Genomic DNA, 8,115 nt, shown 5'->3' with positions numbered 1-8,115 from the left:
AACTTGCAAATCTGACACAGGAATCCAGTTGACGTGCTCATGGAAAGATCTGCAATGGGGGAGCGTGCCGAAACCCAGAGCACATTTTCCTTGGGTCTTGTGGAGACAAAACCTTTCCAGTGTTGCAGATGCTAGATGGAAATTTCAACCTAGGTATAACAGAGAGGCCATTAATAATTTATTTAGGGGGTACTGTGCTCTTCAAAAGCCTCTGTGCTCTCTCCATTAAAAAACTACCTCGCCCATGAAAGATGTTCATGTCTGCTTGGAACTTCATGCAGCCTTAAAAATGTTAAAAAACTTGCAGAGACCTAAACTGACTTAAAAATATTGTCATGGCATATTTTGCATATGGTATCTTCACGCCCTTCAAGTTATTCTTTAGTAAATTTACCAAGTTGTGCAACCCTTAACATGGGTCTATTTTAGAACATTTTCAATCTCCCCAATATATACATTTATTGCTAATCTCCATTGTCCCCCTTGCCCCCCCACCCCCCACCCCTAGCCACCATGAGCCTACTTTTTGTCTTCATAGCTTTGCCTTTTCTGGATATTTTGTATAAATAGAAGAACTACATAACCTGTGGTTTCTTTTGTCTGTTTTTTTTTTTTTTTTTTCAGTAAGCATAGCATTTTTGGGACTCGTCCATGGCACAGCACATACCTGTAGTTTGTACTTTTTTTAAACTCTTGAATCATATTCTGTTGTATGGAGGTACAAGTAAATTGACTCTTAAGTACAGGTGTAGTTTCAGTAAATGATATGAACAAGAAGAGAATCTACCTGCTGCCTATTTAGTAGCACCATAAAAATATATCTGAGATAGTATTTCTAATGAAAATAGAACATTCATTTTATGATACACTGTCTAATCCATCAAGAATTTGTGGGGTGCCTGGGTGGCTCGATGGGTGAAGCCTCCACCTTAGGCTCAGGTTATGATCTCAGGGTTCTGGGGTCGGGCCCTGCATTGGGCTCTCTGCTCAACGGAGAGCCTGCTCTGCACCCGCCTCCCCTCCCTCCTGCCACCACTGGCTCTCTGCCTGCTTGTGATCTCTGTCTGTCACATAAATAAGTAAAATCTTGAAAAAAAAATAATTTGCACTACTATTTTAAAAATTAATTCATTAGCCCATGTCAATTGCCATGTCAGGATTTGGTGAAATGGGCGTACTAAGACACAATCATTGCCCTAAACAGATTTTTATGGGGAGATAGAGTTAGAATGTAAGGGGAAGAAATGAAAAAGTTAGTTCTTGGTGGAATAGCGAAGCAACCAAACTTAAAATTCTATATTGGAACATTAAGTATTTATTAAATATTTACCGAGTACCAAATCCAGTGCTAGGTCTCCAGTGCTAGGTCTGAGCTGAAATGCTGTCTAAAAGAAAAAAAAAAAACTTTATAGGGAATAACGTAAGAGCATATGCTGTAGGTTTAGCACGATCAAGGGCCCAAGTGCAGGACTAAAGTGACCTTGCTCATTAGGAGGAGCTAAGAAAAAGAATCCCAGCCGCGAGTCCAGTGCAGACTCCGACTGAGTCTATCACAGGCTTTGGTCTGTGGACTGAAGGAGGGAGATGTTACTGTCCTGTTAAGCCCTCTTACTTTCAGGGCATTTTTAGAGCAGTATTCTAGAAAGACATTGGCAAAATAGACTATCCAGAATGATTGTGGTTATCTAGCCTTAGGGAAAAGAACAAGCATTGGGGGGCTGGGAGAGACATACGAAACTTGCGTCTGAGTGTTCACAGAAATCTCTGGATGGCCCACCTAGCAATGGGAGTGAGCTCCCGTCACTGGACACAACCCTGAAATTGGAAATCTATTTGGAAGGATGTAGCACAAATGGTTACTGCTTCAAGAGGGAGATGTTTCTAAGCTTCCTTCTTGCCCAAACCTGAATAATGAAAAAACATTAAGCAACCAATCAGTTAGCTCATTCATTATTGATGCATTATTTTATGTAATAATTACACATTATTATGTGTAACCATGTTTTACCACATTTGGCCAATTATTTTCTAATTCTTTTTTTTTTTCTCTTTTCTAATTCTTATCCTTCTACATATTTCTGGAGTCTTAACACCTTAACATTGCTATTGCTTCCCTTAGGCTTTGGGTCAGGATCCTTTTCCCTCAGTAGCTCCTTTTTGGCTGTGTGTGTGTGTGTGTGTCCACAGTAACTCCTTTTCTTCTTCCTTACCATATAATGGGCATTCCCTGGGTTTGATATTCAGAGTAATTTTAAGTTATTATGCATTCCTTAATACAGAAAACCGTCAGAGAGCCAGATTCCTTTTCTGCTTTTCTGCTTTTAGATACACATCTGTGACCTTGAAAACCCTCCTTCTTCAGCTCTGTTTTTTTTTTTTTTTTTTTTTTTACACATTCAAGGCATCTTTTCACCTCTTCAAATCATTCATCCTATATCTGATTGCTGGGTGGGTTTTCTTTTTTCTTTTTTTAGATTTTATTTATTTATTTGACAGAGAGATCACAAGCAGGCAGAGAGGCAGGCAGAGAGAGAGAAGGAAGCAGGCTCCCTGCTGAGCAGAGAGCCCGATGCGGGGCTCGATCCCAGGACCCTGAGATCATGACCTGAGCCGAAGGCAGCGGCTTAACCCACTGAGCCACCCAGGCGCCCCTGGGTGGGTTTTCTTAAAACACACTTCAGATCATTTTATTTTCTTTCCCAGAAATCTATAGTGCTTTTCAATGGCTTACAGGAATGAGCTCAAACTCCCTATCCTCGCATTTACGAAATATCTAATCATGTCTCAATTTCCCTTTCCTGCCTTATCTCATTCTATTCTGAAAAGTCTTACTCAGGTTGAGTTAATCTCTCTGGTGTTTCTCAAGTATATGACATTTCATGGTTTTTCCTTTTCCTTTTAGCCAAGAAATTTTAACATGTTTTCTGTCTCTCTGTTTTGTGCATGCCCATTTTTTCCATCATCCCTGAATTTATCCAAATCCTAGTAATTCTGCAGCTGCAGCTCAAGACACATTTCCTCTCTAAAAGCCTCTCCGGCTGCCTGCCCAAAGCCTGGCTTAGTCCATTCTACCCTGGGACATATTTTCTTTGTAGATCATCATGATTATTTACTTGTTATAATTGCTACTTACGTGTGTATATTTTCATGCCAGTTCTCCACAATGATAGATCAGGAATGTGTCTTACCGATCTCTCTATCCCTCAGTATATGAAATGTCCCAGGTCCAATAGAACTCAACAGATAACATGATTTTCTCCAGGTGGTTGAATTTTAGAGCTGGTGGGAGATTTAGAGATCTGCCCGCATTGGTTGAATGACTAATGGAGTTTGAACTAAAGTACAGTGTAGATCTTCGAGCCTAGCCAGGCACTCGGAATAACAGTTTTTGGCTGAGTGGCTTTTATTAGCACACATCACTGAGGCTGATTTATAAAGAAAGATATGTAGCATGTCTGAAGAGTTTGATGCAAAAGTAAGCCTAAAATATGGCTGAAATTAAGCTGTGGAGAAAGCTTTCCAAAGTCTGATAGTCTTATCAAAGTTTAAAAGCTCAGCTTCTGATTAAAATTGATACTCCTGATTCCATATTCACCAAAGCCCCGAACTGGAGATTGGTGAAGATTTGTATTGACGAAGTGCAGAACCACTGAACAGCAGCAGGTGGCGCTGCTTCTCTGCGGAAATTTTTCATGATCTGCTCTCTAGCCTCTGGCTCGTTCACCTTGCTCCTGCAAAGGCCTGACCCATAAAAGCAGTTTGAATATTTTATGCTAGTGGACATAAGATTTGCTTACGTTTGTTATATATTCCTTGATAGGCGAGGGTTTCAGAGAGCCAGGTCTTTATTTAGTTATTTTTTTATGGCTTTCATTTTCCCATTTCTGACCTTGAAGATCGGGTTCCTGGTGATCCCTGAGAGGATATTTCAGATCTTAGAGTCAGCTGAGGAACATGAGTAGGCATCTAGATCCACCCTTCCTCTCTTCAGTGAGGATCTCTTAGCCCAGATCCCTGGTGAAGGTCATTCATAAACCCAGATGTCCTCCCAGTCATCTTGGCTGTCCCATCCTGTGGTGGTCTTTAGAAAGCCACTTGATATCAGGTATGCCGTGCCGCTAACTGCAGCGTGACAACGGGCAACATCGATTTCAATCTGAGAAGCTGCCAGGGCCAGTCTGCAAATAGGAGAGTGTGTGAGCAAGTGTGAGTGAGCGTGTGTGTGTAACAGGTTTTGTACAGTTATCTTTCTCTCATTCTTCTTTGTCACATCTGTCCTGAGGTAAGCCCTCAACAAGTGTTTGTTGAATAAATGAAGGATGGAAGAGAATGAAAAATTAAGAATGAAAAGAAGTGAAGAAGGAAGAGAGGGAAGGAGGAAAAGAGGAGAAGGAAGAGAGGAGAAGGAAGGGAGGCAAGGAGGGAGGGAAGGGAAAGAAGGAAGGGAAAGAAAGCATGAATGGGAGGACAGGGAGGGAGGAAGAGAGAAGGAAGAGATAGAGGGAAAGAGGGAAGAGGAACAGTGGGAGAAAGGGAGGAAGGGTAGGGGGGCCAGAGGAAAGGAGAAGGAGTTGGGGGAGCAGAGGAAGGGGGAGCAGTGAGGAAAGAATGGGAGGAAGAAGGTGGGGGAAGGAAGGGGGAGGAAGTCCAGTGCACTTGCAGGATCTCAAACCACCAGTGACATCTGGTAGATGATCCTGAGGTGATTTAACATGCTTTAGAGCACTTTTTAGAAATAAGATGTAAAACACTTTCTGGCCAACTGGATTATTTTATTAACTCTCGTTTCATCCTATTTTGACTCAGACCATATATTAAAAGGTGAATTCAATGCTTTCTTCCCTTGGGGAGGATGAATCTTGGTCCAGCACGGCCGTCACATCTGACAGCAGTGAGAGGGCATTGTCTCCCTGCATTCCCTCTGTAGACATCACAAAAATGACCCATTCGTGAGGGCACATGGAACATGGAAGTTTTTGGGAATGAGTCCATATTCAGAGTCAGAAAAATTCCAGGAAATCCAGACCCATGATTTTATTAGATTCCTGTTTAGAAGGAGAATTATCTCTGTACGTAGAATCTGAGCCCATGAGCGATGCCCGAGACGGGAAGTACAGCTCTTCGGTTTCTGACTCAAACAAGAACAACTGGCTTTTCTCTCTTATGATGTATCTAATTCTAGAGGTAAAGCCTAAATGCTGAATTTTATTTCTGTGATTTTTCCTTCAGGCCCAGTCCCTCCATGGGGTAGCGTCTTATGTCATGGATCTCATTTCACCTAACCAGCTGTCCAAAGTCGCCTGTCTCTTGTCCCTTTCAGAACCTCACTGACGGACCAAAGAAATTGATAGGACGTGATAATTCTTGTCTTAGAGGACAAGATTTGATTTTTAAACACAGGCCTCCTGAAAGCATAATGCTTTAGCTCAAGAATTACGTCTCTTCTGCCAGTGGAGATTTCTGGCATTAGATCACATTGGGAGGGAGGTGGGTTTAAGTCACTCCTGTCCTCCATTTGGTTGCCTGCCAGTCCTACCACCTGGGCGGCCATATGTTCCTGCAAATGCATGAAGAGGTTGTATCAGAAAATCATCCATTTAGCAAATGTGATTGAAGACCCGCTAGGTGCCAGGCACTATGTCGTCAGGGCCCAAGGCACAGAGATTATGTGAAGGTAGGTCTGTACCTTGAGGGAAGAGACAGGCGAGGATTTTAGTGATTCAATTGTACAGAGCTGGGTGCTGGCAGTGAGGAGCGAAGTGGATGGGCTTCAGGGTCGGAAAGGAGGTAGACCACAGCAATGGTAACTGGCCAGTGCTGATGGAGTGGGGGGAGGGAAGGATCCAGGGTGACTCCCAGTTTTATTTGGGAAACCAGACAGGTAGAACGAAGGGCACAAGAGAATGTAGTCATAGGGGGAATCAGAATTACACCAGATGCATGTATACGTGTGTAGAAGAAAATGTGAGTGTGTGGCAAGTGAGGATGGTGTATTTTCCGTTTAGGGATGAATGAATGACTTTGAGCCTAAAGAAAGGCAAGTCCCGGAAGACCTCACTGTTACCAATCAGGATTACACTACACACCACAGTCTTTATCATAATTATAACATTCCAATCATTCAAAGACCATGCTTAATTATTCTCTTCACCCTTCAGGAGGTTAAATATGCAATTCTTGCATTGGAAACTCCTATGGCTAAGGAAAACCATAAGGACCACAGGACAGCTGAGCATACACAGAGCCCAAACATGGAGGAACGGGAGACATGATTGACCCTGTGGGAGCCCTGCTCTGCTGTGGGCATCACCTGGCACTGGACCAGGGCTCTCCAACAGGCTGGCATGCCATGTGAGTTCTTCTCTTACCTTTCTCAGGTGCTAGAAACTGACCATCCTGGATGGCAGGTGGATCTACGGACATCTGCCCCCGAGCAAGAGAGAAGAGAGGAGGTACCCCGCTGGCACCATGTGCTGCACTGGGACCCTCCATCCATGTATTTATTGGAATCCAAAGTAAAATCTTCACTGTCCTTCATGCACTCGCAGTTTCAGCTTCAAAGATTCCAGAAACTCTTGCCATGTTAGTCCTTTTATTTTTTTTTTTAAACCCTTTCATAACGACATTGTCCTCAGAAGGTTTCTGTTAACCTGGGATATACTTACTTACAAACTGAAAAAAATCAAATCGCAGTTTCTATCTTAGATAGTTTGCCTGTGATGCTTAAAAGCAGAAGGTGTGGACTGAAAGACAGGAACCAAGGAACCAAACGTTTTGAGTGGGCCACCAGGGCAAAGAACGTCCATTCTGCAGGAGGCTATGGCAGGATGGGGTGGGAGAAAGGAAATAAATATTAATGGTTAGGGGCTGAATGGAGTCCCCCTTAAAATTCCTGTGTTGAAGTCCTAATCCCCAGTACCTCAGACCGTGACTGTATTTGGAGGCAGGATCTTTAAACAGGTGATTAAGTTAAAAGGAGGCCATGGGGGTGGGTTCTAATCTAATCTGACTAGTGTCCTTATAGGAAGATTAGGATACAGACTAGTACAGATGGAAGGCCGTGGGCAGACACAGGGACAAGGTGGCCCCCCACGAGCCAAAGAGAGAGGCCTCAGAAGAAACCAGACCTGGGTTTTCAGCTTCCAGAACTCTGAGGAAATAACTTTTCTTTTGTTGAGGCTCCCAGTCTGTAGCACTTAGTGAGTCCGCCCTAGCCAACCGAAACACGACCCAAAGGCATGAGTGGGAGAGTCTGCGTGGTCTGCCGCAACTCTTACGCCAGATTGGTTGCTGTTATAATTTTACCGAGCATTTACCGAGTGTTAGGGCTAGCACATGGTAACAGTTTTTATGATCTTAAAATGCATTTTCTTTATCCCTGTGCCTGTAGGGGGGACGTGAAAGCTGTAGCGGTTCATCTGTGATTCTGTGCCAAGCTGGAGTGAAGAAAACGTCCTTAACACATTCCTGCGGAGTGATCCAGATTCTGGAATAATGGTCCATTTGTCGGGCCCCGAAAAACTGTTGGACCGGCATTGCTCTTCTGTGTCAAGGAAGGGTCTGTCTTAGCTTCCTTTCACCTGTTAAAGACGGTTCTAGAGTTGACAGCATGGACACCGACCTTCTACTCTGCACTTCGAAATCTATATGGCTTTTCTAAGTAAAATGTGAAAAATGCTTTGGGATTGGAGTGGTTTGGAATTACAGCCATGGTAGGCTAAGCTCCTCCGAACCTTTTCTTTCTCTCAGAGTCCTTCTTTTCATCAGAGTGAGAAAAACAAATCTTTTTATTTTTCAAAACATGAGAGTGCATGGCTACGTGATTCCCTTCCCTACTTGCCTGGGGGCTACGTGGAGGTAGAAGAAGGAATGTAAAATGAAGAGAGGAAAGGAGAGCCTAGGAGTCTGGGGGGGGGGTGGTATTTGCTCTCACCTCTGCTTTTGGGTGCCGTGCCCTATGCTCTGGGACATGACCTCAGTGGACCCTGTCACCAGAGCTCTTGCCCTTTGCTTTCTGGCTGGTTTGGCTAATGGTTGAGGGAAGGAGGCACAGAGAGAGAGAGGTCTGGGCATTTATCTCCCCCTGCCCTTGCATGACTTGCCACAGTTCTGGAA

General features: G+C 43.6%; 1 long non-coding RNA gene across 1 annotated transcript; it reads left to right on the top strand.

Moving 5' to 3' along the window:
- Positions 1–4,825: 4,825 nt before the first annotated feature.
- On the top strand, positions 4,826–7,587 carry LOC125103331 (uncharacterized). The gene is made up of 3 exons (XR_007128355.1): positions 4,826–5,487; positions 6,159–6,351; positions 7,391–7,587. It is a non-coding gene; the product is annotated as an uncharacterized LOC125103331 (long non-coding RNA).
- The last annotated feature ends 528 nt before the right edge of the window (positions 7,588–8,115 follow it).

This window comes from Lutra lutra, chromosome 6 (genome assembly GCF_902655055.1).
Source record: "Lutra lutra chromosome 6, mLutLut1.2, whole genome shotgun sequence".
Classification (NCBI taxonomy): Eukaryota; Metazoa; Chordata; class Mammalia; order Carnivora; family Mustelidae; genus Lutra; species Lutra lutra.
The sequence above is the reverse complement of the archived record's forward strand: the minus strand, read 5'-3'. Positions and strand labels throughout refer to the sequence as shown.